Consider the following 17,982-nt stretch of genomic DNA (forward strand, 5'->3'; position numbering starts at 1 on the left):
ACTTGGACTTACCGTCTCGTGACAACTGTCTAATCCTCCATAATCCACTTGGATTTTCAAACACAGATGTCCGGTTAACCTTGATCCACCTGGATTTTTACATGCTTGGCTTCACTCACTAGGGCTTTTCACCACCTAGCTCACTCACCATAATTTCCCTCTGTCTAGCTTCACTCACTAGGACTTTTCAACTTCCTGGCTTCACTCACTAGGAATTCCCATCGCCTAGCTTCATTCACTAAGGTTTTCCAACTATCTGACTTCATTCACCAAGACTTTCCCACTGCCTAGTTTTACTCACTAGATCTTTCCAACTGTTTGGCTTCACTCATCCGGACTTTTCACACCAAGTGTTCGGTCAACACTGACCCACTTAGATTTTCTTCTTCTTCCAACCTTCTCGTTAGTCTTACCCTTGCCTAACCTCCAGTTAGGGCTTCTCAGTCAAGTATCCGATCAATCTTGACCTACTTGACTCTTCTAGTCAACCTTTGACCATCAATATCCTATCTGGGTAATTTCACTTGTAATCTCTATACATTGTCAAATATCAAAACTCAAATATTATGACTCAAGCTTGAGTCAACTCAAGTTTAGTTAACTTAGTCAACCTTGATTCAAGAAAAATTACACCAATAGGGTCGGCCCTTGGCAGACTAGCCATTTGGCGGGATGGGCTGACCCATCATCTTGTTGTGTGGGACATCTCCAGCCCAACTCATAATGGGTTGCTAGTTAGGCAGACAATTTTTATAGTGAGTAAAGAGGCTTCACGAGAATCAAAATTAAGAATAAATGGATAAAGCCTATATACTTCATGGATAAAGGATTCAAAGCATTGTAAAGATCAATTAGCAAGCTATTTAGTTAATCAAGTTAATATGCTTTGCTTGGATATATGATAAAAGTTAGGAATCAAATTATGTAATAGAGTTAATCTATTAAGATATTGAGTCACGAGCCTCTCTATATATATATTAAATTTTTTAAATTTAGATTACAAATTAGGCATGTTTAGGCTATATTAAATTTTTAAATTTAGATTATAAATTAGACATGTTTAGGCTATGACTTTAATGGGACTGTAATCAAGCAGGTTTTTATGTATTTATTATCTTTGGAGATTTCTATCCATAAAGAAATTGTGGAATGACTAATAATCTGGAGTACTTGTTTGGTTATGGTATATTAATTTTAGCCTTAATGAAGAATAGAACTCATATTATTTGGTTATGGTTTGGTTTGACTATGGTTTAAGTGGATTGGTTTATTATTTATCTAAAATTTAATTGTGCAACTCAAGTCCATCGAGAGCCAACTTACGCAAGTTGCAGCCTAGACAAGTCGACACATCTAGATCCACCTTATATTAGTTAATAAAATTCTAATACAACTCTCAGGACTCCATCTAAATTGACAATTCTAAATGGGGATGGGATGGAGATGGACAAAATAAAATGGGGATAAGTATAGGGGATATAAAATCCGACCTAGTTTAGGGATGTTGTTGCATTGATATCTAAATTTTGGAGGGCATTTTAGAAATTTGCTAAAATATATATGTTACATTTTAATTTGTTAGGAGAACCATAAAATCTAAATTTTACTCCTCAACATTTTCAATCAATTGACTATCGATCCCGATCCCCTTCCAATCTTCCCAATTTCCCCTAAAAAATCATCTCCGATCGGAGTTGGGGAGACTAAACAACGTTGTGAAGAGCTTCAAGACCAGGATCCTCCTAGGTTTGTGATCCCGTCTGGAAGCTGAGTCAGATGAAGGCGAGCCTTGTTGTGCCGAAAGTTGACGGAGAGTCGTTCAAGTGATGGATGAACCGAGTGCCCACCTGGAAAGGTTCCCACGGGTGGTTGACGGAGAGGGGTGATCAAGACGATGACGCTATCTCTTTCTGCACACACTCAAATGAGTCCCCCGGTCGTTAGAGACCAAAAACTAGGGAAAAAGTCCCCGGGTCAGGTCCTCCGACGCTCAAGTCAGGTACTTTTCCCCCAGAAATCGCAGAAAAAAGGACGAAAAGTAAAGGACTAGTGGAAAAATGACGAGTGAGCGTACCTGCATAAGGGACAAGGCATCCCTTTTATACTACAATGAAGATTCCTGGGTCTGATGGGTGTCAAGGAATGTCGGCTGTCAGGCTTTATCTGGCGGTGGTTGGCACGTGGCTCTTCCTAATAGGCTGGCGGTAAAACCAAAGGTGTATTGAGCCCCGACTGTTGGCATATTCCCTGACACCTTGATTATTCCCTCTGACAAGCGGTTGCGATTCCTTGGCTGATTTGTCCTGTAGCCCCTGACCGATCCGGGATCTGGACTTGCCCTGTTTTTATATACTGTTGCCTTCGATTTGTATGTCTCGATCTGTGTTAAGCTCGTGTTCGGACCTGCCTTTGTCGTCTGCCATCTCGATCTGCCTTCCAAGTCTGTGTCTAGACCAGTGATCTTTGACTTGGGTATCCCGACCTGCACCTTGGGTCTGGTTCCTGACCCGCCTGTCTGCTGCTGTCTGCTATTATCCAAAGCATGTACGTCTCGACCTGCACGCTGGGTCTGGTTCCCGACCCTCATCTGTCTGATTATCCAAGGCATGTAGATCCCGACCTGCACGCTGGGTCGGCTTCCTGACCCTCATCGTTCTGACTATCCAAGGCATGTACGACTCGACCTGCACGCTGGGTCGGCTTCCCGACCCTCATCTGTCTGACTATCCAAGGCATGTACGTCCCGACATGCACGCTGGGTCGACTTCCCGACCCTTATCTGTCTGACTATCCAAGGCATGTACGTCCCGACCTGCACGCTGGCCGACTTCCCGACCCTCATCTGTCTGACTATCCAAGGCATGTTCGTCCCGACCTGCACGTTGGGTCGGCTTCCCGACCCTCATCTGTCTGACTATCCAAGGCATGTACGTCACGACTTGCACACTGGGTCGGCTTCCCGACCCTCATCTGTCTGACTAACTAAGGCATGTACGTCCCGACCTGCACGCTGGGTCGGCTTCCCGACCCTCATCTGTCTGACTATCCAAGGCATGTACGTCCCGACCTGCACGCTGGGTCGGCTTCCCGACCCTCATCTGTCTGACTATCCAACGCATGTACGTCCCGACCTGCACATTGGGTCTGTAAGCAGACCTGCTGGTAGTTTCCATCCTTAGCTATACTTGGCCCACGAGCCCATCTACTACTTACTATCTGGGCTGGGTCTTATAATTCTCTCTTTTGACTTTAGCCACGTAAGCTGGACTTTTGACCTCCCTGCTGTCCATATCAGCCTGACTGTTGACCGGCCACGTTGGCTTGTCTTCTACCCTTCTTGACCTCCCCGTCATCTGGACTGTTGACCGGTCACGTTGGCTTGACTTCTGACCTTCCTATCCTACAGGTCAGCTTGACTTCAGACCCTCTTGCGGCCTTAACTCCGAGCCACATCATCCTATTGACCCCATAAAATACGCACCGTATCACAACCCTCACCCTCAAGTCTAGTCGAAGGAGGTTCTAGTTCGACTGACTAGACCCCAGTGTCCTGAATACCTGATCTGGCTCTTAACTCCTTTGCCGACCCATCATCCCTCTGATTTCTATAGGATGTCCAGCCGTTATGGGAGGTAGCCGGGCTCACTTCCTACTTCCGTTGACTCCTCGACTTCTGAGTCCGGTTAGTCTTTAACTGCCACACTGGTTTCCAAGCGACTCCTTAGGTTCCGAGGGAACCCTTTCACCTTCCTCTTCTTTATAAAAGGCTTAGTCACTTTACTCCTTTATCTACACTTTCTCTTCATACCGGCTCCTTAACTTGCTCATGGAATCTCCCGAGTGGTCTACTCTACGTCACCGACTGGCTATTGCCGAGAAAGCCTTACATGACATGACTTTGAGCCAGGATCTACAGATCTCCCTTCGTAGGGAGCTAGAAGAACTATGGCAAGCGGCTAAATGTAGGACTCGGGCGGAAGTGGCTCTGAAAATGAAAGCGCAGGCAGACTTTCACGCTCAACTCCATCATATCCTCTATTTGAAGCTGAAGCATGAGGATGAGGTGTCTTCTCTGAAAGAGGAGAATCGACTATAGGGTGCCATCATTGCTCAACTATGGGCCACCCTTGACCACGTCCAGATAGAGCTGGCTCAGGCGAGAACTCGTTTAGAGAGAGGACATCAAATGTTTGGGTCTGGTAGCAATTGAGGCTGTCGTTATATGTTCCTTTTTTGAATGAAATGCAACCTATTTTCTGTTTTGTGAATGTATTGCTTTGTTCTCGTGTCTTTGTGTCTTTATCGTTATGAAACACCTACATTCTTTTAATATTTCTAACAAAGATAACAAAAACAATTTTCGTACCTCACTTTCTCCTTGCCCTTCGCCGGCCGACTAGCAAGCAGTGATGCATGAGAAGAAGTCAGGCTATATCTTGCCCATATGCATGTGAAGAAATACCGCTTAAGAAAGTTGTTGAGCCGACCTGGAAGGTTGTTGGTCATGAGAGTCCTGCTCACTTATAACTCGCACTGGGGCGAGAGTCTGGGATAGCCGACCTGGAATGTCGTTGGGCATGAGAGCCTTGCTCACTTATAACTCACACTGGGGCGAGAGTCTGGGACAGCCGACCTGGAATGTTGTTGGGTGTGAGAGCCTTGCTCACTTATAACTCGCACTGGGGCAAGAGTCTGGGACAGCCGACCTGGAAGGTCGTTGGGTGTGAGAGCCTTGCTCACTTATAACTCGCACTGGGGCGAGAGTCTGGGACAGCCAACCTGGAAGGTCGTTGGGCGTGAGAGTCTTGCTCACTTATAACTCACCCTGGGACGAGAGTCTGGAACAGCCGACCTGGAATGTCGTTGGGCGTGAGAGCCTTGCTCACTTATAACTCGCACTGGGGCGAGAGTCTGGGACAACCGACCTGGAAGGTCGTTGGGCGTGAGAGCCTTACTACACTTGCTGACTAGTCTGCAGAGAACGGCTCGTTGCATGGTCCTCAGTGAGTCTATGGACTGATTGAGATATTCCTGTCCCGACTGAAGGTCGTTGGGCGTGAGAGCCTTGCTCACTTATAACTCGCACTGGGGCGAGGGTCTGGGACAGCCGACTTGGAAGGTCGTTGGACGTGAGAGCCTTGCTCACTTATAACTCGCACTGGGGCGAGAGTCTGGGACAGCTGACCTAGAAAGTCGTTGGGCGTGAGAACCTTGCTCACTTGTAACTCGCACTAGGGCGAGGGTCTGGGACAGCCGACCTGGAAGGTCGTTGGGCGTGAGAGCCTTGCTCACTTATAACTCGCACTAGGGCGAGAGTCTGGGACAGCCGACCTGGAAGGTCACATGGGAGCCTTGTTCTTTATATATATTGCAAACATGAAGCGTACAGCCGACCTGAAAGGTCGTTGGGCGTGAGAGCCTTGCTCACTTATAACTCGCACTGGGGCGAGAGTCTGGAACAGCCGACCTGGAAGGTCGTTGGGCGTGAGAGTCTTGCTCACTTATAACTCGCACTGGGGCGAGAGTCTGGGATAGCCGACCTGGAAGGTCGTTGGGCGTGAGAGCCTTGCTCACTTATAACTCGTCCTGGGATGAGAGTCTGGAACAGCCGACCTGGAAGGTACATCCCAACCAAGATATATATATATTGCAAACATGAAGAGTAAACTCCTGGCCAAGATAAATGTTGCCGCCGAGGGGCTCGATCTCTTGATCAGGATATAGGCTGCCGACCTACAGGTCTATCTCCTGACTAGGATATTATCAGAAGAGCTTCGACTACATCTGTCATCAAAAAATACACCATTAATGATGTTGTGATGATAACCATATTAAAATCTTACTCAGCCTTGGCCTTGTTGCATTTAAATTTCTTTCCCGCTACTTTTCTTCGACGGTTCCCGAGAAAATCGCGTATTAAGCATTTCCGTACTCCCGCCTCATATCATGATTTCCTTATCACGTCCATCATTAATATAGCTCCTAGGAGGTCGACACCTGTCCTCTGCCTTTATTGCTTATGCAAGATGACACCGTCCACACCACTCCTTTTTGTACATGATTTCCCATAAGGGTATGTTCTTCGGCGATCGGGCGGCTTTAAGCGCTTCACCCAAAAAGATACTCATCTCTTTTCGATATTCCCTAGGAGAACTCCCTTTATAAACCCTAAAGGCAGTCCACAGTCATTGCCTTACGCATTTTGACTGCCTTCTTCCTATTGCTTCGACTTCTCCGGCGTCTGCACCTTTCCTTTTCTAGGCTCCTCCGTCTAGCGCTCTTCTCCTCCTCAACCTTCTTTACCCTGATAATGGCTGATGGTAAGACCACTCTTTGATATTCCTGCTTCATTTCGGATATAGACGACCACGACCTATCCGTGATTCGCTCAGACTTGCAACTTAGTGACGCTTATGAACTCAGAGTTCCCGTGCCGCATGAGCATCCTGCTAACCCTCCTGAAGGTTTCATGACCATTTTTAGAGACCATATTTTAGGAGGCCTTCATTTTCCCATCCATCCATTCATTTCTTCCCTGAGTGAATACTTTGGCATTTGCATCTCTCAGTTTGCTCCCAACTTCTTTAGGGCGGTTTGCGGCACCGTTATTCTTTGTCGCGTATACCAACTTCTCTTGACTGTTCATCTCTTTCACCACTTCTATTCCTTCAAACGCTCGGAGCCAGGAGTGTTTATGGTATAGGCTAGGCCTGGCTACAAGTTTTTTTTGGACATGCCTTCTTCGAACAAGGGGTGGAAATCCTGTTTCTTCTTTATCAGACTACCTAAGCCGCTGGTTGAGCCCACACAGTGGCGCCCCGACCTCCCTTCCGACCTCCCTGTACATCAACACCAGCCTTCTTGTATCCCTGCTTCAGAAGCACTTCAAGGTGTGCTCGTTAACTTTTCTATATTATTGTTGGAAGGCTTTCTATATTTGTTTGGGCTCAGCCCTGTTCAGAAGGACATCGGGGCTCCGTTTGGTAAGACCCCGTTTTCCTCTCAGCTACTATTCTCTAACTGAGGTATCTTTCTTTCTCATCGCAGAGGCTGTCATGTTCCGAGCATATGCCTCCGATGTTAAGCGCCGGTCTACTTCCTATTTGAAAATTTTAAGTGAGGAGCTTAAACAAGGTGTGGCAATTTCCTCCCGATCTGACCCTTCTGCTTCATAGTCCGCTCCTTCCGCGTCAACACCTATCCCGCCGACGACGACCCAGGAGGGAACTTCTTCGGCCATTCCCATGGATGCAGCTCCGCAAAAGACCTGGTCGCTGTAGAACAGGTCGATCTGCCCACTGCAGAGCAGATCGAGGAAGCCACTGAAGAACAGGTCGGGGAGGCCTCTGAAGAGCAGGTCGAGGAAAGGCAAGCTGCATCTTCCCGACCAGCCAAACGCCTGAAACTTCAGCGCAAGAGGAAGAGAGTGACTCCAGCTATTCAAGAGTCACCTCCACCCCTCCCCTCCATCTGTCGCTCTTCTGCTGCCCTTCGTTCGTTGGAAACAAAGACTGCTACTCCCGCTTGGGAGATTAATATGGGGCCTGAAGTTCTTGTCAAGTCACCACACCTATCAGTCTCGGCTCCCAGCCGCAACATAACTCCCGAGCAGGCTTCTCTTCCAGCTCAAGCTTCTTCTCCCGGTCAGCCACCCTTACCTTTAGTGGACCAGCCCGGGAGTTCTGCAACTCCATCCGCCTCCCTTCCCTTAGATGTTCCCGCGTCTACTTCTAGATCTCGGAGGAAAACTCACAAGAAATACTCCTTTATTGATTTTTGGCGCCTGCCTTCCTCCATAAGCTCAGGGGCCGCCGCAGAAACTGCTGAAGGGGATCCTCCCCTGGTTGCTTTGGTTGAGTTAGAGGGAGACTTAGCGGCCTCCTGGCGCTCAGGCAATCGCAAGTTCTGGAAGAATCTCCCAATGGGGGGGCTAGATCAAGCGGCTTGTCAGATGGTTGCTGTAAGTCTTCATACTTCTATGTTCCTCTGCTGAAATCTTTTATGATCTTTCTTCTTATATCTAATACAGGTCTGCTCCGCCAACCTAAGTGCCCTTCAGTATGCTTGTGGCTTGCAGAGAGAAAATGAAGTGTTGAAGGCTCGTCTGGAAGAAATAGAGCTGCCCCTAACTCCCCGCGATCCACTCAACCCAACTCCTGGAGATCTGGCGCACTATCTTCGCTTAATTGGAGAGTCTGCCGAATCTGCCCGCAATATTTCTCATGCGGCTTTTGACAAGATAAGGGCCTTGGAAGCAGCTTTGCAGTCAAGTGAGTCGAAGTTGGCCTCCCAGGTAGAAAAGCGTCAGGAGCTAGCAGCTGAGCTAGATAAGAAGGATGCTCAATTGGCTAGCCTGCAAGAAACCCGGGAGAATCTTCAAAAGACCATAGCAGAAGTCCAGGGTCAACTGGCTTCTAGCGCCGACCGGGAGAAAACCCTTCAAAGCCAGTGGGAGGCCAGCAAAGCAACTCTTAGATCCGTGCAGGCCGACTTTCTGAAAATTCAAGAGGATGTTTCCCAAAGTCAACAAGCCTTGACTCAGGCCCGTGCTGACAAGGAGAAGGTGGAGACCAAGCTGGCAGATTATTAGGCAGGTGAAGTGGGTCGTCTGAGGGCCTACAGGCGAGCCTATGTTACCTCCCCCTTCTTCATGAAGAAAATGGGAGATTTGATGAATTTCCTGGTATGCTGCGGCGCGGGCGGAGGAGCTCACCAAATGTTTGAACAGAATTTGCTTAAGGCTGCTCCTTCGGAAGATTTCCTAGATATAGGTCGCATCATGGATGAGATTCTTGATGGGTCATTCCCTTCTTTTAAAGACGATGACGACCTCTTCCTTCTTCCTGAGCCTCCAGCCGATTCTACGTCCTGCCCCCCTGAGCACCCTGCTGGCCCTGTTGAAGATAATCCTCCGGCTGAAGATCCATAAAATGGCAACATGTATTGCACTTTTTGATGTAAAACTGTAATTAATCAAGTCTCTTCCAAGTTATTGGTTGAATTGTCTTCACTTTAGCGTGTTTATCCCTCTCATGATACCTCTTGACCGCGAGCTCTCGATTTTCTTTTAGCATATTAATCATCTGACAGTGAGTTGTTCGATTGTTGGTATTCTTGCCTATTGCCCTTCTGAGTCTATTTGAAACGTCCCAAGGCCTTACATGTAATTTGGATACCTATTTTAGGTCCCATCTACTCCTGATCGGGGATTCTTCTATTCCCCCGACCTGCCTTCCTCGTCCTCTACTGATCCCCTGCCTTGGTCTTGCTCCTCGATTTGTCCTTTGCCTTGTATTATAGGTCTGTATTACAGGTTTGGATAACCGAAGACCGGGAAATTAAGAGTTATGCACAGACCGGAGTTCCTCCTGATCCAGGTCTATATAGACGAAGACCTGGGAATTTAAGAATTAAACCCCGCTCAGGACAGCGTGGGTGCTTTTCTAAGACAATTGTTTGTATCTTTTCCCGAGATCCGCCTCTTCGTACTTTGTGCCGGTACTTTTCCGTATATGCCCCTAGGCGTTATTTCCGAGGAATATCCTTCGGCTCTCGCTATTCCCGCTTATTGTTTTGCTCCGATGGATGATAGTTTGACTAAATTACCCTTTTGTTCGGCGACTATAAATATTCTCTTCACTTTCGACTTCAAGCGTTTCATGTCCTTTTCTTCTTCCTTTCGCTTGAATCCCTCCTTACTTCTGATCCTCTTGCTTCTACCTCGATAGCTTTCTACTTGATCTTTCTTCTTTGTGTTTCTCTTTTCCATGGCTTCCCCCTCCTTTCTTTCTTCTTTGGCGGTGATACACTATCCTGGCTCATCCACTTTCGATGAATTGGACCGAGATTACCTACGCTACACCTTCAGAGTGGAGGATGACGTGCAAGTGATTATCCCTACTAGAATACATCAATTCTTCAATCCTCCTGCTAGCTCTAGCACTTTCTTCAAAGAACAATTTATAGCGGGCCTTCGTCTCCCTATTCACCCTTTCTTCTCCGAAGTATGCCGCTATTTTTGAATTCCCCTGGGGCAACTAACACCCAACTCCATCAGGATCCTCTGTGGCTTTGTAGTACTGTGTGATGTGTGTGAGTTATCCTGGTCCGTCCACTTATTTCACTGCTTCTTCACCCTTCGGTACCAGGAAGAAGGCACATTCCGTTTTCAACCCCGTCTTCGGACTACTTTTTCTCATCCCTGCCTTCTTCTGACCCAAGCTGGAGGAACAAATTCTTCTTCATTATCTTTCCCTACGAGATGGAGTGGCCCTTGCGATGGCAACAGTCACTTCCTCCCCCTCCCGAACTAGGAGAATTTCATCTTGACTCCTCTTACATAGAAGTCTCGTCTCGCTTGTCCGGCTAGCAGCTAAACTTGGCACGGCTATTATCATCGGAGGAACTGTTGTCCTATTTTCGCCTGAGTCATCTGACCCTGGATACGCCTCGCTCCCTGGGTGAGCCTCTCTTTCCTTTCTGATATCGCTTCGTGAGTACTTTGTTTTCTACAGCAACTAATCTCCCACTTTATCTTGTGCAGCTGAAGTCTTAACCCATGCTTCGGAGGTTCAGCCCCTTCCTATAAGCGATATGGAAATAATGAGGCGTGGCCGAGTTATCCTGCAAAGGAGATCCCTCCCCCACTCGTCTTCAACTTCAATCGGCGGGGCTTCCCGGGCCCATCCTCCGCCCCGACCTGCTCGGCAAGGGTCTTTTGTTGTCCTCCCTGTTCCCTTGACTCGCCCCACTTGCCCACGCACTGCGCATCCCCCTCGGCCAGCTGCCCCTGCTCGCCCCCGGGCTGCTCGTCCACCTCGGTCGGCCGCCCCTGCTCGCCCCCGAGCTGCTCGTCCACCTCGGCCCACTACTCCGACACCCATCCAACCAGTCAGCTCTCCCCGAGCCACTTATATCCCTGGTCTGGGTCTGGGTGAAAGACGTATGGGCCTTGGTGGAGGAACAGGCAATGTTTCCTTCGCCAGCCCTGCTTTCAAAGAGGTTTCTCAAGTTGCCCACCGGGCCCACGCCACAAATGAACGCCTGAGCCAGGATGCCCCTTCTCCCTCTAAACGCAGGGCTCAGTCGCCGTCCAATGATTCTGACTCGGATGACCAGCCGCTGGCTCAGAGATGTCGACGTCGAGCCCCTCGTCCGGTGTCCAACTCAGGCCCGTCGTCTGTCCCTTCTCCTCCTCCAAATGCAGCTGCCTCTCCTCCACCTCCCCATGTGACTCCGCCTCCAATCCCGAGCCCTATAAATGATCCCCCTATTTCATCTGATACCTAGGTCAAACCCCTGTTGGCTCAACCTTCCACATCGCAGCCAACTCAGGGCGATGAAGCTGGCCCCTCAGAATGCCCTTTAACTATCCCGCCTGTAGTACCTCCTCAGGGGCCTTCTTCAGCTCCTTCTGACTCTACTGTTGATCCCTCTGCTCCTCCTAGCTCAATCGCGGGTCCCTCAGACCCATCCCAGCTTACTTATCACAGTTATTGTACTAGTGTCCCTTCTGAGGAGAGGTTATGGTCCTGAACAGATGTTCCCACCAGCTCCCTCAAGATGAAAGGTCGTCTGGCCACTTTATGGGAAGAAAGAATACAGCATATGGACTCCTTGCCTCCCCGGCCCAGATGGACAAATTCGCAGAGTTATATGTCAAGGTAAACTTTGAAGCTTTCCAAACTGTTGTTTTTCCCTCTCTTATCAGATATTTCCTGTATACCCCAGGCTTGTGCGGAGTCTCTAGCAGTGAACAATTCCTTCCATGCTATTTATCATCAGAATAAGGTGCTGCGAGACCAAGTTGCTGAACTGGAATTGTAATTGAATGATCCTGCCCAGGCCAGCCATACTTTGCGGGCAAAGATAGAAGATTTGACCAGACAGAAGAACCGTCTGGAAACATCCCTAGCGCAAGCCAATCAGGAACTTAAAGATTTCCAGGAAAAGCAAAGTCAAGTTGACATTGTGCACCAGCAGAGTATACATCAACAAGCTTTAGAGCATCAACGAGCTATGGACCAATTAGCTCAGAAGCTGCGTGCTGCTAAGACTCTAGCGCAGGATCAAAACCAAAAGTTAAAATCACAGGAGACCCGGTTGACCTCTTAAGCAACAGAACTAGCCACTGCCCGGAATGAACTGGCTCAGGCTCGGGCCACCACAGAGGGCGTATCAACAGCTCTGGCTATTTACAAAGATGGAGAGAACGATCGCTGTCTACAGAACCATGCTCAGTATCTGCGTTCTCCAGAATTCTGTACACATGTTGGACAGTGTTTCTCTACATCCGTTATCTATGGGATGGGCGGGGCTCTGCGACAACTTCATGAGCAAGACTACTTAAAGTCCCTTCCTCCCCCTGAATTCTTAGACCATGACCGGATCCTCAAAGAGATACCAGATGAAATATTTGCTCCTTTCGAATGATATTTTTTGGCTTCTTGTACATAATGACTTGAGAATTTCTTGTAAAGTACTTTGTTGTTTCCTCATTTGCGCTTTAAGGCTCGTTTTTACTAAAATTGCTTAGCTTTTGTCACAAAAAGTATTAGGACATATAATTTCTGCTTTCACCTCTTTTTCTGCTTTCCCTGATCTACTCTTCCCTGGTCTGCTATCCTAATTTGTTGGATAAGGGACAGATCGGCTTATTACCCAACTTACACTTCTCGACCTGCTTCTTCAAACTCGATAAGGTTGCAGATAATTAGCACTCCATGGTCGATCTAGCCTCTTGCCCCGTTCATCTTGTAAATAATAAGCTCCGGATTCTAACTTTTTAACGACCTTGTAAGGCCCGTCCCATTGAGGTGCTAGCTTAGTCACGTCCCCTACTGGCTTGATTTGCTTCCAGACCAGATCTCCTTCTCCAAAGAACCGAGAAATCACTCTCCTATTATAGTTTTTTCTCATTCTTTGTCGATAAGTCTCCAGCCGAGCCACTGTTCGGTCCCAGGTCTCGCTAATAAGATCTAGCTCGGCCAACCTTCGTTCTGTGTTTTCTTCATCATATAATGTCCTTCTGACTGATGGCACTCCTATTTCTATGGGTACCACTGCTTCATTGCCATAAACCAAGTGGTATAGCGTCAGACCTGTGCTTTCCCGAGGTGTTGTAAGATAGGCCCACAGAATGCTTGGCAGCTCTTCCACCCAATTGCCTCCGATATGATCTAGCTTGACCTTCAGACCTCGTACTATTTCTCTATTAATTACCTTGGTCTGACCATTGCTTTGTGGATAGGCTACTGAAGTGAAGGCTTGCGTTATGCCAAATCCCTTGCACCAGGCTTGGATTCTTTGTCCTTGAAATTGTCTTCCATTGTCAGACACCAGCTTGTGAGGAATATCAAATCTGTAAAGAATGTTCTTCCATAGGAATTGAATGACGGCATCTTCTGTAATTCGAGCCAAGGCTTCTGCTTCTACCCATTTAGAGAAATAGTCCACTGCCACTAATAAGAAACGCCTCTGACTTGGCGCCATCGGAAATGGTCCCACGATATCCATGCCCCATTGATCAAAAGGACAGGAAACTATAGACATTCTCAACAGGGTCGTAGGTTGATGTGTCAAGTTTTGATGTTTCTGGCAGGACATGCATGTGTTCACCAACTTGTGAGCATCCCTCTGTAAAGTAGGCCAGAAATACCCGGCCAGGAGCACCTTACGAGATAACGTCCGACCGCCTACATGATTGCCACAGCATCCCAAGTGTATTTCTCGCAGGGCTTGATCTGCTTCCTCTACCCCTAAGCATTTGAGTAAAGGTCGAGAAAAGGACCTCTTGTAGAGCTGATCTCCAATCATTACATAAGCATGCGCTTGCTTCCTAACCAGCCGTGACTCTTCTGGATCGGTTGGTAAGATACCCTGCCTGAGATAACTGATCATGGGTGCCCGCCAATCAATAGTTACTTCTGCATTGTTTTGCAGATCTATCTGGGCTATCAGAAAAGTTTGTGCTGCTGACCGATCCAGCACCCAAGTGGTTAGGGAACTGGCCATCTTTGCTAGCTCATCTGCTCTTTCATTATCTGACCTGGGAATTTTGGTCACGATGACTTCTGTGAACTCCCCTTTCATCTTTTCATATGCTTCCTGATATACTTGTAATTTGTTGCAATTTATCATAAAGTTACCATTCACCTGCTGAGTTACTAGATGCGAATCTGAATAAATGATCACCCGGGTGGCCCCTACATGTCGGGTTGCTTGCAGTCCGGCCAACAAAGCCTCGTACTCTGCTTCATTGTTCGTGGCTCAGAAATTTAATCGAACCGCCAGTTGGAGTATATCTCCTTGAGGAGATATTATCAGGACCCCAACCCCGCTTCCCTGATGATTAGCAGACCCATCCACATAGATCTTCCATGTTTCTTTAGAGTTGGTTTGATGCACCTTGGTTAGGAAATCTGCTAAGGCTTGTGCCTTAATAGCAGTGCACGACTGATACTGTATGTCATATTCTCCCAACTCTGTGGCCCATTTGATAAGCCGACCCGCAACTTCTACATTGGTCAGTGCTCTTCCCATGGTGCTATTGGTTAGGACTGTGATTGGATGCGATAAAAAATACGGTCTCAGCCGCTGAGCCATAAGGACCAATCCGTAAACCAACTTCTCGAGGGACGTGTATCGGACCTCGACTCCTTTCAATAAATGGCTGAAAAAATACACTGGTCATTGTACATGGTCATGTTCTTTAACGAGCACGGCCCCTACAGCCTCAGGGGTGGCCGACAAGTAAACCCATAAGGGTTCTCCTACAACTGTCTTAAAGAGAGAAAGAAGAGTCTCCAGATACTTTTTCATCTCTTCAAAAGCTTTAGTGCATTCATCGTCCCATTGGAACTTGGAGGCCTTCCTTAGCACCTTGAAAAAAGGAGCAGCTCGATCTGCAGATCTGGAAATGAATCTTGACAAGGCAGTTATTCTGTTGACCAGCTTCTGGGTTTCTTTTAAATTCTGAGGAGGTTGCATATCCTTGAGCACTTGAACTTTTTCAGGATTGGCTTCTATTCCTCGCTCAGTCACCAGGTAACCCAAGAATTTTCCTCCTTTAGCTCCAAATAAGCATTTCAAGGGATTGAGTTTCAGCCCATATTGTCGGAGAGTCCTGCATGTTTCTTCCACATCTTTGATCAAGTTTTCGGCCAGCGGGGATTTGATGAGTATATCATCTACATAGACCTCCACATTTCGCCCGATCTGCTCCCGGAAGATTTTATCCATCATTCGTTGGTATGTGGCTCCGGCATTCCTGAGACCAAAGGGCATGACAGTGTAACAGAAAGTACCGTCAGCCGTAATAAAGCTAACCTTTTCTTGATCTTCCCTTGCTAGAGGTATCTGATGATACCCCTGGTAGGCGTCCAGCATACATATTCTCTCACAGCCGGCCGTGGAATCCACCATTTGATCAATCCGGGGCAAAGGATAACAGTCTTTAGGGCTGGCCCGGTTGAGATCCCGGAAGTCTATACATACTCTCCACTTATTGTTGGGCTTCTTTACTAAGACTACATTGGAGAGCTAGGCTGGGAACTGAACCTCCCGAACATGTCCTGCCTTCTTGAGCTGATCTACCTTGGCTCTTATTATTTTATTCTGGTCAGCTGAGAAATTCCTTTTCTTTTTCTTTACAGGTCGGGAGTCTAGTAATAAATGTAACTTGTGTTCAGCTATTTCCGGCTTAACCCCGGGCAGCTCCTCAGTAGACCAGGCAAAGACATCCCGGTTGCGGATCAAGCATTGAATTAACTCTTCTTTGAGGGGAGAGGGAAGGTCGCTTGCCACCCGGGTCAAACTTTCAGGTCGCTCGGCGTGTAGTTGTACATCTTCCCAAGGGATGGACTCCTCAACTGTAGGAAGAGGCTCCTTCTGCACTGCATGAACACCTCCATCTTATATTCTTTGATTTTTTCGAGCCTCTACTCGGACCATGTCAATGTAACACCGGCGAGAAACCCTCTGTTCTCCTTTGACTTCCCCGACCTGCTCGCCCATGGGAAATTTGATTTTTTGATGGAAGGTCGAGACAGCAGCCCGAAATTCATGTAGGGCGGGCCTTCCTAGAATAACATTGTAAGAAGAAGGGGAGTCCACTACTATAAAAGTGCTCCTCCTTGTGCGCACCAATGGCTCGGTGCCCAAAGATATGACCAGCTTAATCTGACCCATAGGCTTCACTTCATTGCCTGTAAATCCGTATAAAGATGTAGCCACCGGCTGGAGTTCAGCAGCATTAATCTGCATTTCTTTGAACGCAGTCCTAAATAGAATGTTGACTGAGCTCCCGGTATCAACGAAAACTCGAGCCACTCGGCTATTGGCAATGATGGCTTTGATGATGAGAGCATCGTCATGAGGTAACTCCAAGCCCTCCAGGTCTGCTGGCCTGAAGCTAATAACAGGGCCAGTAGCTTGCTCATGACTGCATCCGACGGCTTGAACCTCCAAGCGCCGAACATGAGAGTTACATGCTCTCCCTGAATCTCCGTCAGTTGGCCCTCCAGAGATCATGCTGATCTCTCTGACAGCTGCATTACCTCTGTTCTCAACCTCCCGTGATCCTTCTGGCTCTTTTCCCCGGCCAGGCTGATGAGTGCTAGGCCCTGCGAGGTCAGGACGAGATTGCCCGGCCTGTCCTTCCCCCCTTTGTTCCTCCATCATCTTGATCAACTAAGGAGCTAGCTCGGGCGGAGGTAAGCCCATCTCGGCAGCCCGCTTGGAGTCTCGAGCGAACTGAAAGCAACGGTTAGTATCATGCGTACGTGACCGATGATAAGTACAATACCGATTATTCCATGTCTCTGGTTGGGGAACATGTACAGCAGCAACTCGAGGTGCAGGTCTGACTTCTGGCCTCGGGTGAAATGCGGGTCTGGCCTCCGGGGCTTGCGGTAGAGGTTGAGGAGGTGGTTGAGGCACCCTTCTTTCTTGCTTGTTGATGGAAGGAGGTGGTCTTTCAGCTTTCCTCCGAGCTGCTTGCGCTTCTTCCACTTTAATGTAGGAAGCAGCTTTTTCCACCATCTCATCAAAATTCCGAGCGGGATTTTTGATGAGATCTCTGAAGAATTCTCCCTCTCCCAATCCATGAGAGAAGGCGCTCATTAGAATCTCTGAAGTGGCAGTGGGGACATCTTGAGCCACTTGATTAAAGCGGTTGATATAACTTCTCAAGGGGCTCAGTCAGCCCCTGCTTTAGAGCGAAGAGACAATAATCTGTCTTCTGATACTTCTTGCTGCTAGCAAATCGGCGCAGAAAAGCCGTTTTGAAGTCCAGAAAACAGGTAATGGACCCTTGAGGTAGCCCATCGAACCACTTTAAGGCGGAGCCAGCTAAAGTGTTCAAGAAAACTCTGCATTTGACAGCATCGCTATATTGGTGCAGCAGGGCTGTATTTTTGAATTTTCGCAAGTGATCTTCCGGGTCCTTGCTCCCGTCATACTCTCCGATCGACGGGGCTCTGTAACCTTTAGGCAGTCTTTCATTTAGAATCTTGGCCGAGAAAGGTACTTTCTCGTCCGGATCTTCGAGGAACACCTCAGGTGCGACAAAGGCCTTCCCCTTCTTTGAATCTCGCCGCAAAGAACTCTCAGCCATATAGGCTTGAGGCTGTTCCTTCTTAAGGCTCTGCCCTTGGGGCTCTGGCTGATAATATCCCACACCAGGCTCACGATAAAAATTTGAGGAAATACCCCAGGATGCTTTCTTTTAGAACCCCGATCTGAAATAGGGAGGGGCTCCTTGGAAGCTCCAGCAGGGGCTTGTCGTGGTTGTGAAACAGTTGTCTGTCTCTCGGAGGCTGCCAACCTTTTGGCCTCCTTGAAGAGCTTGTACTCTCCGGCGGTCATAGTGACATGAATACGGCTAGACTCCTCCATCGTCACGTTCCGGAACAGGTTGTTGTGTTCCCACAGACGGCGCCAAATTTGATCCCGTCCGGAAGCTGAGTCGGATGAAGGCGGGCC

This window comes from Zingiber officinale, chromosome 9B, assembly GCF_018446385.1.
Source record: "Zingiber officinale cultivar Zhangliang chromosome 9B, Zo_v1.1, whole genome shotgun sequence".
Taxonomy (NCBI): Eukaryota; Viridiplantae; Streptophyta; class Magnoliopsida; order Zingiberales; family Zingiberaceae; genus Zingiber; species Zingiber officinale.